Below are 14,942 nucleotides of genomic sequence, written 5' to 3'. Positions count from 1 at the left end.
CCATAAAATAAATAAAAAGAATTTGAACATACCCAAAAGGGAGCAAAAGGAGAGAAAACTGTGAATAAGTCAGACAGCAGAAGACCCTGGTAGGATTGGAACTGATTGGATTGGTTAGGGCAGAGTATATAAAGAAGTAATTGGAGATAAAATTAAAAATGAGCACTGGATTAATGAGTCTTGAAAAGCAGCTTAAGTTTTCTGGGATATTAATAGAGAACAATTTAAAGAATTTTTAAAAGTACCTCTTTTATTTGTCTTTTAGCTAGAAAATACTCTATATGGGCATCAAAAAAATCAAGACACTGTTAGCCTCAAAAAGACTATTAAGTCAATCAAGGTGAAAAGTAAAGAGGTTCTGAATGCAGTAGCATGGTAGAAACAGAAAGGAAGAAACAAATTCAGACATGGTGTAATTGAAATTGTGAAAAAGCATAGGCCAGCTTTGTGAGGGATGAAGGTCAAAAATGAAACAAACTCCAGATTGTTTATAGAGTAGCACAAAGATAAAAACAGAGAAATGGAGAGGAAAATTACTTTAAATGCTCTCTCATTCACATAATCCTCCAATAGAGGTTATGTGTTCTGTTCTTGGATCATTCCAATGTATTCAATTGCTTTCAAGTGAAAGGCCATTTACTGAAGTCTGATTGCTTCAACATTAAAACTGACCATTCATTGGAGCAAAGGATGTCCGCCTGATCCCCATGGCGAGCTTTGATAAAGGTCAATCAAAGGTACTCTTGTGTTTTCAGCTTCAAGACAATGATCAGGTCTTGGCTTGCAGCCTTTACAGAGCTGAATATCTTTTAAATCATATTCATCCAAGAACTCTATGAACAAGTCCTATGCTAGATGCTAGTCTCTGCCTCCAAGAAGCTCATTGACCAATGGAGAAAGAGACCATCTTTCTTTCACTTTATTTCGGTTCCTCACCATACTCAGTCCATAATCCTTTGCAATATGATTTTTGTCCTCACTATTCAGCTGAAAGAACTATTTCAAGTTATGTCAATACTGTCACCACCTTATATAGCTTCTACTTGGTCCTCATTTACTCCCCTCTCTATCTGTGATATTTGAAATTACTGATCACTTTCCTGGCCTCAGATCTACTTCCTCTCTCCCTCACCACCCCTCTCCAGCACTTTCAGTGCAAGCAGACTCAAAACACACATGCATATTTTTTTCTTTTGCTTTCCTATTGATTTGCGTGACACTTTTCTCTGTTTTTCTGACACTTCTCTTTTTCTTTCCCCTCTCTTTAATCTTTTTAATATAGGTTTCAGCCAGGGCTTTTTTCTGAGTCCTTGTGTCTCCTATTTAAATGCCCATTTCTTGGTTGACTTCATCTACCCTTATAGATGAACTCCCTTTTTTATTCCCCAGCTTTATTGAGATATAATTGACATATAACATCAGGTAAGTTTAAGATGTACAATGTGATGATTTGATACACCTATATGTTGCAAAATGATTGCCATGACAAAATTATTTAACTCATCCACACTCACATAATTGTCATTTTCTGGTTGTTGTTTGGTGGTGAGAACATTTAAGATCTAATCTCCTAGCAACTTTCAAGTACACAATGCAGTGTTGTTAACTGTAGCCACCAGATGCAACTGTTAAACATCTTACAGAACAAAAGAGGACTTTGGAGCTCTTGGTAATAGTAAGCAGTTTGTGAAAGGCTGAGAGTGCTAGAGGGAAGATTGGTAAACAAGCAAAACCGGACCCTGGAGAACTTCTGTGTCAGAATAAAATCATAAACTGTATCCTGTAGGCAAAGGAGAACAATTAAAATATTTTCAATGGGGTAGTGACTGCATTATATTTTCTTGTTTGTTCATTTTAGGAGAACCCCACTGTAGCATGGTGGAGAATATTCAAAGTAAGAATGACAAATAGTAGTCTTCAACTAGCATTCAACCTCCATTAATTGACATTGTGTTGAGAAGGATTCTGAGGCTATGTTCAGGCTAAGCTGGAAAAAGGCCATAATTATGTACCCGGGTATGGCTGTTTTTCCAGGGACAACTTCCAAGGGTATGTCTCCTGTCACTGCATCATTTCCAAAAAATACATCTGACTTCATTACTCAATATCTAGGAAGTGTGAGGTGTATTGAGGATTTAATGGAAATATGTCAGGGGAAAATTCAGCTTTCAAGAGAAATAAGATTTTTCTCCATTGTTAAAAATGACTGTGGCTGTCAAGGGCACAGTAGTGGAGAAATGCAGATGATGTGCCATACATTTTTCATCAAAGAGCTGGAAAGTGAAGCAAGACCAGGGGAGTGATGGGAGAAGCAGTTTGGATGCTGTTGCTGAAATCCAAAATAGAAATGATGACGTTCTAAACTGAGCTAATGTCAATGATGCTGAAGAAAAGAGGATGGATTTGCGTGATATTAAGGATGTAGTTGAAATCATTGACAGCACCATGGGATCACAGTCATTTAATTTGCAGGTGGAAGAAGAAGAGCTCATTAAGAAAACTGAGAATAAAGGGCCTACCTTGAAGCCTGAGTAAAACTCAGAGAAAGAGGTGTCACAAAAGGTCAATTCCAGTTCAGGAAGGATGAAAAATTTTGCAGACAGGTGAGGTTATAAGATGACCGAAAGACGTCCATTGAATTTTGCTGCTAGGATAATTGACCCTGGAAAGAACAATTTCAGTGTACAAGTGGGAGGAGAAGCCAAGTTCAGCGTTTTTATTTCCTCACCTCCCATTCACCCCTTTCAAGAAATTAAGCCATAAAAGCAAAGAAAGTGAAGCTACGGCAAACTTAAGGTCATATTCCCTTTCTGTTCTGTTTTTGAGGTGAAGGAGGTTTGTGCATGTTTATAGATAAAAGAGATGTCTTTGGGAATGGGACATAGAAGATTCAGGAGAGAGGTGCCTGAACTGCTGGAGAAGAAGACGGAAAATCTTGGAATGAGAAGGAAGGAAACGGGGAAGTGGGTGTGGATGCAGATCAATTTGTAGGTGTTGGGGAGGAAGCTGAGGAAATTCAAACATTATAGATTAATTTTGTTCAGTCAACAAGGTTCACTTCCTGAGAGGTAGCTGGGGTAGAAGACTTCAGAAGAATAATGATAATTGTACTGAATGTTTTGGTAGGTTAGAGGCAGGCGACTAGCAACAAGTATAAGATCATCTGAACGTCTCTGAAGACTGAACTGCGGTTTTCAAATGAGGTCGATAGTTCTTATCCTTGGTAGTTCTCTTAGTATGATAAAACTTATACTTAGCTGTTTGGAATAATGCTAGGAAGAGAGGCCTGCTTCACACACACACACAAACACCCTGCTTCCCCCGATTCCTTGGATTTTGTGCTCCTGGGAGGAGAAGGGGAGGGATGGGCGAACACCCAAGGCGCTAAAGGAAGCTGATTGTCTCTCAATGAGTCCCTGAAGGAAGTGTTAGGAGCTTGGTCCATGACGATGATTCTTCTAGCTTTATATATTTCTTAGATCTCATCTAATTATCCTCCCAAATCCCTGTAGACCCTAATTATGTGGTGTTGTCCACTGGCTAAATAGCGTCAAAGCTGTAGAACCGTTTTGGGCCTTCTATCCCATCCTACAAAGATTTATTTTCTCTAGGTGCCTCTAGACTAAAATCTTCAATCTTTGGGTTGATCCTGTTCTCATTGACCATACACAGCTTTCCCAAGTAAAGATACATAAGTTTCCTCCTTATCTGATTAATACCACTGAGCATCTCCACCCCAGGACAGAAAACCAATAGGCTATTTCCAATAACTGACTCAGCATGCTCTGTTTTGGACGTGATGAGATTGGCTGCTAGACTCCAGGAGCTGTTGAACCGCAGCTGTGGTTTATAGACACTTATTGACAAGGTAGTACCAATGATTGTAAACTCTGTGTTTGACATGCTTGAAAGGTACACACCAGGGAATCTATGATTACTGATTGTTTTTATCGAATGTGGCTGGTTGATTCTTTCAGATATAGGTCCCAATGGATTGGCACATTAATCACACATACACACATGCACGTTTGATATATATATATGCATATTTATGTATAAATGCATACAACAAAGAATTGAACTTTTAGAAAAGTTATTAGCTCATGAATTGTTCTTAGAGCTAAAGAAACTAGATTTAGGCTGAGATGAGAGGGTAGTTTAACCACTGTCAGACTCACAGGGGCCACTACTGTTGATTACCATGAGTGGAGTCTGTTGCTTCAGGTCTGGATTTGGTTTGCTGAAAGTTTGACTCAGTACGGGTCTACATGCACACATGCCATCAACAATTACGAAATCCTAAAAGCTCTGAAAATCAAAAGTGATTTTATAAGTTGGGGAAAATTCATTTGATGCCAAACCCTGACTTTCATAGATGTAATTTTATCTATAGTTTCAATTTTCTCACTTAGCGTGAATGATTTCCTGAAGAAATATTAGCTTTGTGCTAACAGGGTGCTCTATTCCCATATCCTGATCAAGAAGTTACATATCATAAGCATATGTACTATATAACTTCTACGATCTGAAAAATTCTTGATAGCAAAACACATTCATCCCTGAGGATTTCAGATAAGTAATTGAGAGACTGTACTTATGTCCATCCTGTCTGAATGTGACTGCTATTTGCCTGAATAGTTAGTGACATTTTGATAATCTTTTAACCTTTATTTTCTATAACTCAGTGATTCTCAAACTTTACTGCCATTGGAATCACCTGGGGGTCTTTAAAAAATACTGAAGTCTGGCTCCCACCTGCAGACGTTCCAATTTAATTAAGATGGGGTACGACCTGGGTGTTGGCATTAAAACCTCCTCAGGTGGTTCTAGTGGGCAGTGCATTTTGGGGACTACTGTTTTAACCTCTTGCAGTGTTGTTTCTGGGGACATGAATGTCAATGGCACTGAGCCTGGACATCTTGGGGAATGCTCTGTGAGACTTAAATTAAATTTTACTGCAGTCACCATAGACAAATTTGACATGACTTTTGTGTTAGAGCACCACAAGACCTTTTGTTGTGTGGTGGGTTTTGTTTTCTTTTGAACGGGGCTTTCTTTGGTATGAGAGTCATAGCATCACCATTTTCTATCACTGCAGCACAGAGACCTTCAATTTTCCACCCTAACTATACATTTGATACTTATGTAATTTGGAGAAAGTAGTATACAAGCTAGATTTAGCTACATAGAGCCTCCAAAATAATATTTCTGCAATCAACTGATATTTAATTACATAGCAACTGATTTTTGTCCTCTAACTTAAATGATAGTTATGAAGGCAGCATATTTAAAAAATTTTTGCCCTGTTAGTGTCCTAGCTATTTATAAACAAAGGAAATTATTTCCTAATATATCCTTGACCCAAATGCATCCGATCTACATTGCAAGTACTTTCAAGTAAGAAACAGTTAAATAGACAAAGAGAAGAAGACCCAGACAGCCTGGAGGTCAGTTTGATTTCCAATTGGTTCCCAATGCTATCTCTGATTTATTCACTTGGACAAACTTAATAACTGCAGAGTTAGTGCCTCAAGAATGAAAGGAACCACTTTTTCAGGGTTAAAAATGGCAATATAAAAGCACACAGATTCTTACATTGCAAAGAGTGGAGAAAAATTTACACGTGTTTCAGCTGATGCAAGAAGAAACTTCTCCTTGTTGATGATTGAGTTATAATGTAGCAAATTCACTTTCGTTTATAGAAAATGTTCTTTATTGTTAAAGGAGGCAAATGAATTAGTGATAAGCTTTGTCACCAGGGAGCCTGCGGCAGTCATTTTCCCAAGGGAAGAATGACTAAAGAGTATACATTTAGTATTTGTCACAACTTAAAAGAAAATAACTTGCTTTCACCACTGACTACGCGGCTAATTCTGTTACTAGAGGTTCAAAAGTAGAATTTGTTTTCATAAGCAGATGCTCTTTTTCTCAGCATTTTGCATTTCTAGTCATCCAAATAGCAATTAAGGCACAGCCAGCTTTAGAATTTCTGAGGCAATACAATGAGAAGCACACCATTAGTAAGCCAGCATTCTCCAAGTGGTGTTTTTTGAGCTGTTTTGCTCACCTAGAAATCCCGACTGCAATTGTCAATTGGAGGCCCGCAAGAAAGACAAAATGTTACAATAATTGGGGCAGATCTTTTATTTGGGATATCATCATAATCACGTGAGGGTTGCTTGAGGATGACCAGGTTCATACTGTGGAGTGAAATATTAAGTTAGCTATAAATTGAAGAATAAAGCTATACATTTACAACTTCTTGTGGTTCCGTTGTTAGCCTCAAATCTTGCCTCACTATGAGAGAGAAAACTAAGATTTATGCTGTGGGTCCATTTGGACCCTCCTTGGTTTTAACAGTCCTAATCTTGGCTTCTCTGCTGATCCTTCTCTGTGCCCTAAACTTGCCTACCTTGAAACAGTTGTTTCCTTGTCTTGTGGGTTATGGACCATTTTCAGAAAATTCTGTCTCTGCAGTTGCTCATAACTCACACTATGTCTACAGCTACTGCTATTTCTAATGACGGTTACGCAGATCTGGATAATGCTGAAAGCTGAAGTTTGAATTTTTTCTCTATGTGCACAGTCTCTAAACTGGGAATGACTTCTTTCTACTCATAGTGTGCCATAGTTCTCAGGGCTTTGCCCATCACTCACCCCACCGCAACCTGCCCTTATCTTCAGTTTTGGGGAAGACGTGTGGGCAGGGGTGGAGAAGCAGGGAGCTGCCAGACTCTGCAGGATATTTTCAGAAAGGCTCCCCTACTGTCCATAGTAACACTATAGCGCCCTCAATTATAATACTACCACTCATACGACAAACTGCTAGAACCAAGTCCTCAGCAATTCAGGATTTGAGAATTGTTGATTCAACAATTTCACTCCGACTCTGAGTGAGAAAGAGCAGCACAAACAGTAGATTCTGAGGATGGAAAATCTCAATATCCAGATGTGAATAGAGAGCTCAAAGTTTAAAAGTCCAGTCATGAGCATTCCCACTATGATTTCTTCAGGAAATATTGATGGACTTTCATTTTGGGTCAGGCCATGTCACTTGCTGGGGATTTAAGGTGACCAAGATGCTTTCCTTGCCACAAGGAGTGTCCCTCAGAGAGTCTACACTCTATTTGGATCCAGCTTGGTGCCTTCTTTTTGTTTTGTTTTTCTTTTAAAGATTTTTCTTTTATAAAGATTGGCACCTGCGCTAACAACTATTGCAAATCTTCTTTTTCTTCCTCTTCTTCTTCTCCCCAAAACCCCTCAGTATATAGTTGTATATTCTAGTTGTGGGTCCTTCTAGTTGTGCCGTGTGGGACACCACCTCCGCATGGCCTAATAAGTGATGCCATGTCTGTGCCCAGGATCCGAACTGGCGAAACCCCGGGCTGCTGAAGCAGAGCACGCAATCTTAACCACTCGGCCACAGGGCCTGCCGCAAGGTGACTTCTTGTATAGTCACATAAAACTGTTTTCTTTGGAGAGTACCACAATTAAGAGCATCTATCACTTGACCCTGCTGCACCTCCCTGGAACCTAAAACTCTCATACATTACAAGTGGTTACCAGCTCCAGATTCCCAGATCCCAGCTCCAGGAAAGAAGACACTTACCGATGCATCCATCAAAGGTAAATTTGGCTTCCTTTATTACTTTCAAAGCCATTTTTTTTTAACAAGAAAGAAATCTGACTAGGGATGCCATCTGACAGTACTCTTTTTCTTGCAAGCCAGCAAATAAAATAAAGAAAATATGAGAAACATTGCATAAACCCCAATGCTACAGTCTGTGCATGGTGTGTACGTAATAGATGTTGAGTTAAGTTGGGCTGAATGGAAACCTGAGCAGGCTGTGTGCACTGCGAAGTACTCTCACCTGGTAAGTAAAACTGGTTAATTGAAAATAAACCTTTCCTTCTAGATGTTCTTGAACATATTTACTTGTTTACTCACACCTCCTTCCACATTTAAACCTCTCTGGCCAGATTATGTTGTGGTAATAATATCCATGAGTCTCCATGAGTAGTCTAGAAGTCAGTAGTAAAAGATGGGAATGCTGGTATCAAGGCCCTCATTATAACCCTGAGATCATACTTCAGTTCTGCTTCAGAGCTCAGGGAAATATGATGAATGAAATAGAACTTTGCAATGCTGTCTATTTGAAGCTAACTCTCCACAGCAACTTAATAATGCTCTTTTTTTTTTTGAGGAAGACTAGCCCTGAGCTAACTACTGCCAGTCCTCCTCTTTTTGCTGAGGAAGCCTGGCCCTGAGCTAACATCCGTGCCCATCTTCCTCTACTTTATACGTGGGACGCCTGCCACAGCATGGCGTGCCAAGCGGTGCCATGTCCGCACCCGGGATCCGAACCAGTGAACCCCGGGCCGCTGAGAAGCAGAACGTCCGAACTTAACCTCTGCGCCACCGGGCCGGCTCCCTAGTAATGCTCTTATATCTAAACATTGCACAAGACAAAAGGCAGGACAAAAATTGATGCTAAAGGCTATTATTTTACCTTGAGTTTCTGTGGAATTTTGCCTAACATAACAATGATAATGCTAACCAAAGCATTTCTTTGGGATTAATGATGAGATGGGGCTAATTGAGGATGGGTAGACCAGCTAGTGACCAATCTCTAGGATACACTATATGCCAAGGTCATGAAGGATTAAACATTCTCCAATAAAATTAGGAAATATCAAGCATTTATGTTCAGAAGTATACATTTCACAGGAAGTCGATTCAACATATAACTAGTAAGTTACTGAAAACTCTATTACACAAACTTTACTCCAGGTTGGCGGTTATCCTCATTTTGGTGGACTCAGAATACCCAATTAATTAATCCATGCTAATAGCGCAAGACAGCTATTAACACGGCCCTTCCTGCCTCACCTCCTTCTACCACCATTCCACCCCACCACAAGTTAAATAAAGGTTCTTAATGAGGTTTAAACTACTTCTATCAATCAGGCCGGAAGCACTGAATCTCTGTTAGCTGCCCATCTGTACTAGTTTCCTAGGGCTGCTGTAGCACTGGGTGGGTTAAATAATAGAAACTCATTCTCTCCTAGTTCTGGAGGCCAGACATCTGAGATGGAGGTGTCCACATGGTTGGCTTTTTCTAGGGGCCATGAGGGAGACTCTGTTCCATGCCTCCATCCTAGCTTCTGGTGGTTTACTGGCGATATTTGGAGTTCCTTGACTTGTAGGTACATTATCCTGATCTCTGCCTTATGTTCACATGGACTTCTCCCTGTGTCTATCTCTGTATTCATATTTCCCTTTTTTATAAGTATACCAGTCAAGTTGGATTAAGATCACCCTAATAACATTATTTTAACTTCATTAACTCTGTAAAACTCCTATTTCTAAATAAGGTCACATGCTGAGATACTGGGATTAGGACTTCAACATCGCTTTTCTAGGGGAATGAAATTCAACACATAAAATCGTGCGTCCGCTATGCCCAGTCTCTGTCCTCATTCTGATCTGATTTAGCTGATGTTAGGTCATAGGCAGAATATTAACATGAAGTCATTAGATCCCACGAGTTTCTGTGGGCACAGAATTAGCTAATCAGTGAGCGAATAATACTTTCTCCTTCCCTCTCATCAGGTCAGAAGACCCCTAGAAGATGCGGTGTCCAGGACAAAGTACTTGATCTCTTTCATGGATCATGCGTGTACATGTGGGCATGTACACACACACGCTCACACATGTCTAAGGGCCTCATGTTAAAATAAACATCCAGGGCAAACCCTGAAAAGAAATAGCAAGAAATAGTGACATGCCACATATGCTTTATACAAAAGAAAAGCTCCTTGCCAGGAAAGCCTAGTTATTATCTAAGTTCGATGGCTGAAAGCCTGTGTCTTTTGTACACAGGCTGGCAGAGTCACCTCCTTCTCCTTCACTGACTACACAGCTCTAATGATCTGGCCGTGGAAGGAACTTGGGAAACCCTTCAGTTTGTTGGAAACACAAGGTAACTACTAGTAGTTATGACAACCCTTCTTCAGGTTGACAGTTTTGAGCAAGGTTCATCTGTGCGTACAACTCTGAGAGCAGCAATTAGAAAGCTGGGAAGAATGGCAGACAAAATGCTGAGTTACTATTGCTGATTTGGTTTTCTTTCCAATGCAAAAGTTCCGGTAGAGGAATCTTTAAGAATACCAAAATCTGCTAATAAACCACCTATGTACCAAAGATAATGAATATGAGCTACATGGAAATTAAGTTTTTTCCTGAGGTGGAAATTACGTTTTAAAAGAAGAACTGGTATACTTTTATAAGCAATGATCCACGAGCTATGTTTTCAAAAGGTGTGTTCTTTGAAATAGTTGTTGTGCTCACGTTGCACACACGCAGGGAAGCAACCTTTTGAAGTTGTATCCCTGCCTGCTTTGCTCTGGAATGTGACGAGCCCTGCAGTCCTTTACGGTGGGTGGGCTTCCTCTGCAATGTGCTTGCTTGTTAACTTAGCCACATCCTCATCTTTTACAGGGATGCTGCTGAAAATGGCTGAACCTGAGGAGACACCTGGTGGAGAATGGAAGCATTCTTCTCTCTGGGTGAGGTACACTTATTTCTTCTTTTCCAGTAATATTTCAGACAATAAGAGATCAAGGTAATGTCACAGAATCTTTGTATTGGCTTTTTAGCAGTCCAGAGATGTGAAGCAATTATACAAGCAGTAAAAAAGAAGCTGTTCTAATTTAGCTTTCTCATAGTATAGTTTATATGCTATCAGTTTCATTATTATTTATTTATTCACTCATCTATTTATTCATAGGTGCACCAGGGAAGCAGAGGTCTTGATCCTTGTGGGAAGCTCTTATATTGAGCTATGGGGGCAGGACATCCAGTCATCAAGAGCAAGGATTAAAGGGGTAATTGCCTGGGACTGAGACAACATATAAATGCTAACTGCCAAGTAAGCAGAGAAAAGGCGAATAGGGGAGAACTCAGAAATGAATGGATTAGAAGTGAGATGTTAAATAAACAGAAGATTTGGTTAAGCAGAGAGGGAAAGGCAACTACTAGGACTGAGTGTATGGAGAGAGAAAGACAACATGTATGAATGGCCGGTGGGAAGGACACCAGCCTATCTGCAGCAGAGAAGTATGTTAGGGAATAATGTGAGATAAGTTGGACTAATTTGGGAAGGCACAGCTTAGTAGAAGTAAATTTCTTAGCTTCATAACTGAAAATCTGTCTAGCGCCAGTTGATATGATCAGTAGGCAGTTTGGCATAATGGACTGTCAATGGTTTTAGACTCAAAAGTGGTGACTGATCTCTGACTCTGCTCCTAACTAGCTGGGTAGTTTTGGGCAACGTGTCAGTTAGTTATTACTACTAAATCCAGCCAAAAACTCAGAGGCTGAAAACACCATTTATTTATTATTCCTCACATGGTTCCCGGTCAGCTCCTCCGGGTTAGGCTTAGCCAGGGTGGCTCTGCTCTGTGTTCCTCTCGTCCTCCTCCTGGGACCCACAGGCCACTGGGCTTATCTTCTCATGTTGCTGGTGGAGGGTCAGGGTGTAAATGTCAATATACAAGACCTCTTGGGGCTGAACCTTGGAATTTGCACACCATTGCTTCCCTGTTGTTTCATTGGCCAATGGAAGTAATAAAAGTAAAGTCAGAGTCAAGGGGTAGTAAATATTCTCCACCTCTTTTGTGGGAGGAACTTAAAGTCACATGACAAAGGAGATTGATACAGGGAGGGGTGAGTAATTTAGCCAATAATGAAATCTACCACAGGTAAGTCTCTTAAATTCTCAGCCATATTGTGCTGATTTCTAAAATAGAGCAATGATATCCAGCCTCAAGAATTATAGAGATAAATACAATAATTAATGTTTGTATAAGTTTTTACTCAGCTGTGAAGAATAATGCAAAATAAGGGAAAATTATTTTGCACCTGCTTATATTCTCTTCCCTAGGCAAAAATACACAATCTCTTTAATGGCCACCTCTCACCAAGCCTCCAATGCCATCCCCTAACCTACAGCATGAGACTCTGTATAGAACTTCCTCCTAATAAGGGCTTCCTGAAGAAATGTAGGATGAAAGTTCCTACAACGACCTTTGATGTTTCTAGAAGAATAATTGGAAAAACAAAACTCTTGTATGTTGCTGATGCTTTCTTCATAAATGTTCAGGCAAGGCAGGAGATACACTATCCATCAGAAAAGTGCTCATGAGCCCTTCTTTCCCTGGAGTGGTGCTGTTCTTACACTACTCATTCCTCACACCCTTGTCACTTCTCCTTTATGCCCAAAGCATTAATGGATAGGACAGTTGGCCTGAGTTCCAGGACTAGACAAATGGAAGGATGTTAACTAGGACTGATGTAGAATCTGCATCATTTTAGCATTATGTTCTAGTTAAAAGTGAGTTAGCCTTCCATATATGTTCAGTTATTCATGTACATGTTCAGAGTTATTAATTCATTCAAAAATTATTGACTCCTGAAGCCAAATAGTGTAGAACTCAGCATTATTTAGGATATAAGGTAATATATTACTTTTGCATTCGAGCATTGAACTCCAGGGCATGAAAGACCCTTCTTAGGAAAGCAAGTTAGGAGATATCAGTGATTTTCAGTCATCTGGATGAATTTAAAAGAAGAAAATGAGTTTTCTTGATTTTCTGCAGCAGAGCATAAATTCATGAATGTCTCAGTTTAATCAGGATTAGCTTTAAAAGGAAGCTGCACTCTTCCAGATAACAATCGGTTATTCCAATGGGGACATTGGTGAAGGGAACAGAGTTTCACGTGTCTGTGCTACGAGTTCTAGTTCTTAACTTCACAGTTAATTCTCCAGAGTGTTTTTTGGCAGAGATGTAAACCAGGGGAGCTGCGGATAAGAATATAATCTGATGTTTGAAAGATGAAAGAAGTGACCACACTGATTCAGAATTGATGTCTGTTCAAAGCCCCAACCACGTGGAGGAGATGATGCACTGAGAATCAACGAGGAAACAGCAACTAGTGACAGACTGTCCACTTTCTATGATACTCTTCCACTCCTAGTGACTAAATCTAAAGGCATGTCCACGTTAAGTTAAGCTTCAAAATGATGTTTTTCTGTTTTAAAATTGCTCTTACGATCCTTTACAGGCAGATGCACCATTCAGGTTGCTCAAATGTTTTGATTGAATTAAAATAAAAACTTTTGGAAACAAATTTGTTTACAGAGTCATGCAATCCTTCAGATGTGTGTGGTTTTTCTCCCTACCTACCTCTTTTTTCTTCTTTGAAAGGCAATGCCTTGCAGCTCCTTTTTCCAAGGTAGAAACAAATCGATGACCAACAAGAGCCCAGCCCCCAAGAACAACCCAGAAATAACAAACCAATCTGTGTGTGTGACAGAAGAGGAGAGTGTATGTGGTATGAAAAGGAGCTACCATTTCAGACTTCCACAGCGCAATTATAAGGAACAGTGCAGAAAACATGATTGGAAAAGAGGAAAACAACAATTCCACATAGACTCATGGAGACCCAGGAATTTGTATTCAGCTGACTTGCATCCACCTTCTCTTTGTGGCCAGCTTTGCTAGCCTCCTCACCTGTTGACACTGAGCAGATCCGCCTGTCTCTTCACTATAGCATGGAGAAGAGGATCAGCTAGTTAAGAGACAGGAGGACAGTGACTGCAGATGCCTGCCTTGGAATTCTTTATTTTTAGTTTTACTGCAGTAACATTGGTTTATAACATTATATAAATTTCAGGTGTATGTCATTATATTTTGATTCCTGTGTAGATTACATCATGCTCACCTCCCAAAGACTAATTACAACCCATCACCACACACACGTACCTAATTACCCCTCTCACCGCCCTCCCTCTCCCTGTCCCCTCTGGTAACCACTAATCCAATCTCTGTCCCTATGTGTTTATTGTTGTTTTTATCTTCTACTTATGAGTGAGATTATCCAGTATTTGACTTTCTCCCTCTGAATTACTTTGCTTAGCATCATACCTTCAAACTCCATCCATGTTGTCACAAATGGCAAGATTTCATTGTTTCTTATGGCTGAGCAGTATTCCATTGTGTTCATATACCACATCTTCTTTATCCATTCATCCCTTAATGGTGCCTAGGTTGGTTCCAAGTCTTGGCTATTGTGAATAATGCTGCAATGAACATAGGGGTGTATGCTTTTGGCTTTTTTTTGGGGGGGGGAGGGGGTTTGAGGAACATTGTAGCTGTGCTAACATCCGTGCCAGTATTCTATTTTGTATGTGGGATGCCACTACAGCATGGCTTGATGAGTAATGAGTATGTCCACACCTGGGATCTGAACCCATGAACCCCAGGCTGCTGAGGTGGAGCACATGAACTTAAACACTATGCCACCAGGCCAGCCCAAGGGTGCATGTGTCTTTATGCATTCACGTTATCATGTTCTTTGGATAAATGCCCAGCAGTGGAATAGCTGGATCATATGGTAGTCTTAGTCTTAATTTTTTGAGGAATCTCCATACTGTTTTCCATAGTGGCTGCACCAGTTTGCACTCCCACCAGCAGTGTACAAGGGTTCCCTTCTCTCTACATCCTCTGAATTTATTTGTTTTTTTCCTATTTTATTAATTACAGCCATTCTGACCAGAGTGAGATGATATCTCACTGTAGTTTTTATTTACATTTCCCTGATAATTAATGATATTGAACATTCTTTCATGTGCCTCTTGGCCACCTGTATATCTTCTTTGGAGAAATCTCTGTTGAGATCTTCTGCCCATTTTTTATTTGAGTTGTTAGTTTTTTTGTTGTTGAGATGTATGACTTCTTTGTATATTTTGCATATTTACCCCTTATCAGACATATGGTTTGCAAATATCTTCTCCCAAATTGGTAGGTTGTCTTTTCGTTTTGTTTATGGTTTCCTTTGCTGTGCAGAAGCTTTTTAGTTTGATATAGTCCCATTAGTT

This window comes from Equus caballus, chromosome 27, assembly GCF_041296265.1.
Source record: "Equus caballus isolate H_3958 breed thoroughbred chromosome 27, TB-T2T, whole genome shotgun sequence".
Taxonomy (NCBI): Eukaryota; Metazoa; Chordata; class Mammalia; order Perissodactyla; family Equidae; genus Equus; species Equus caballus.
The sequence above is the reverse complement of the archived record's forward strand: the minus strand, read 5'-3'. Positions refer to the sequence as shown.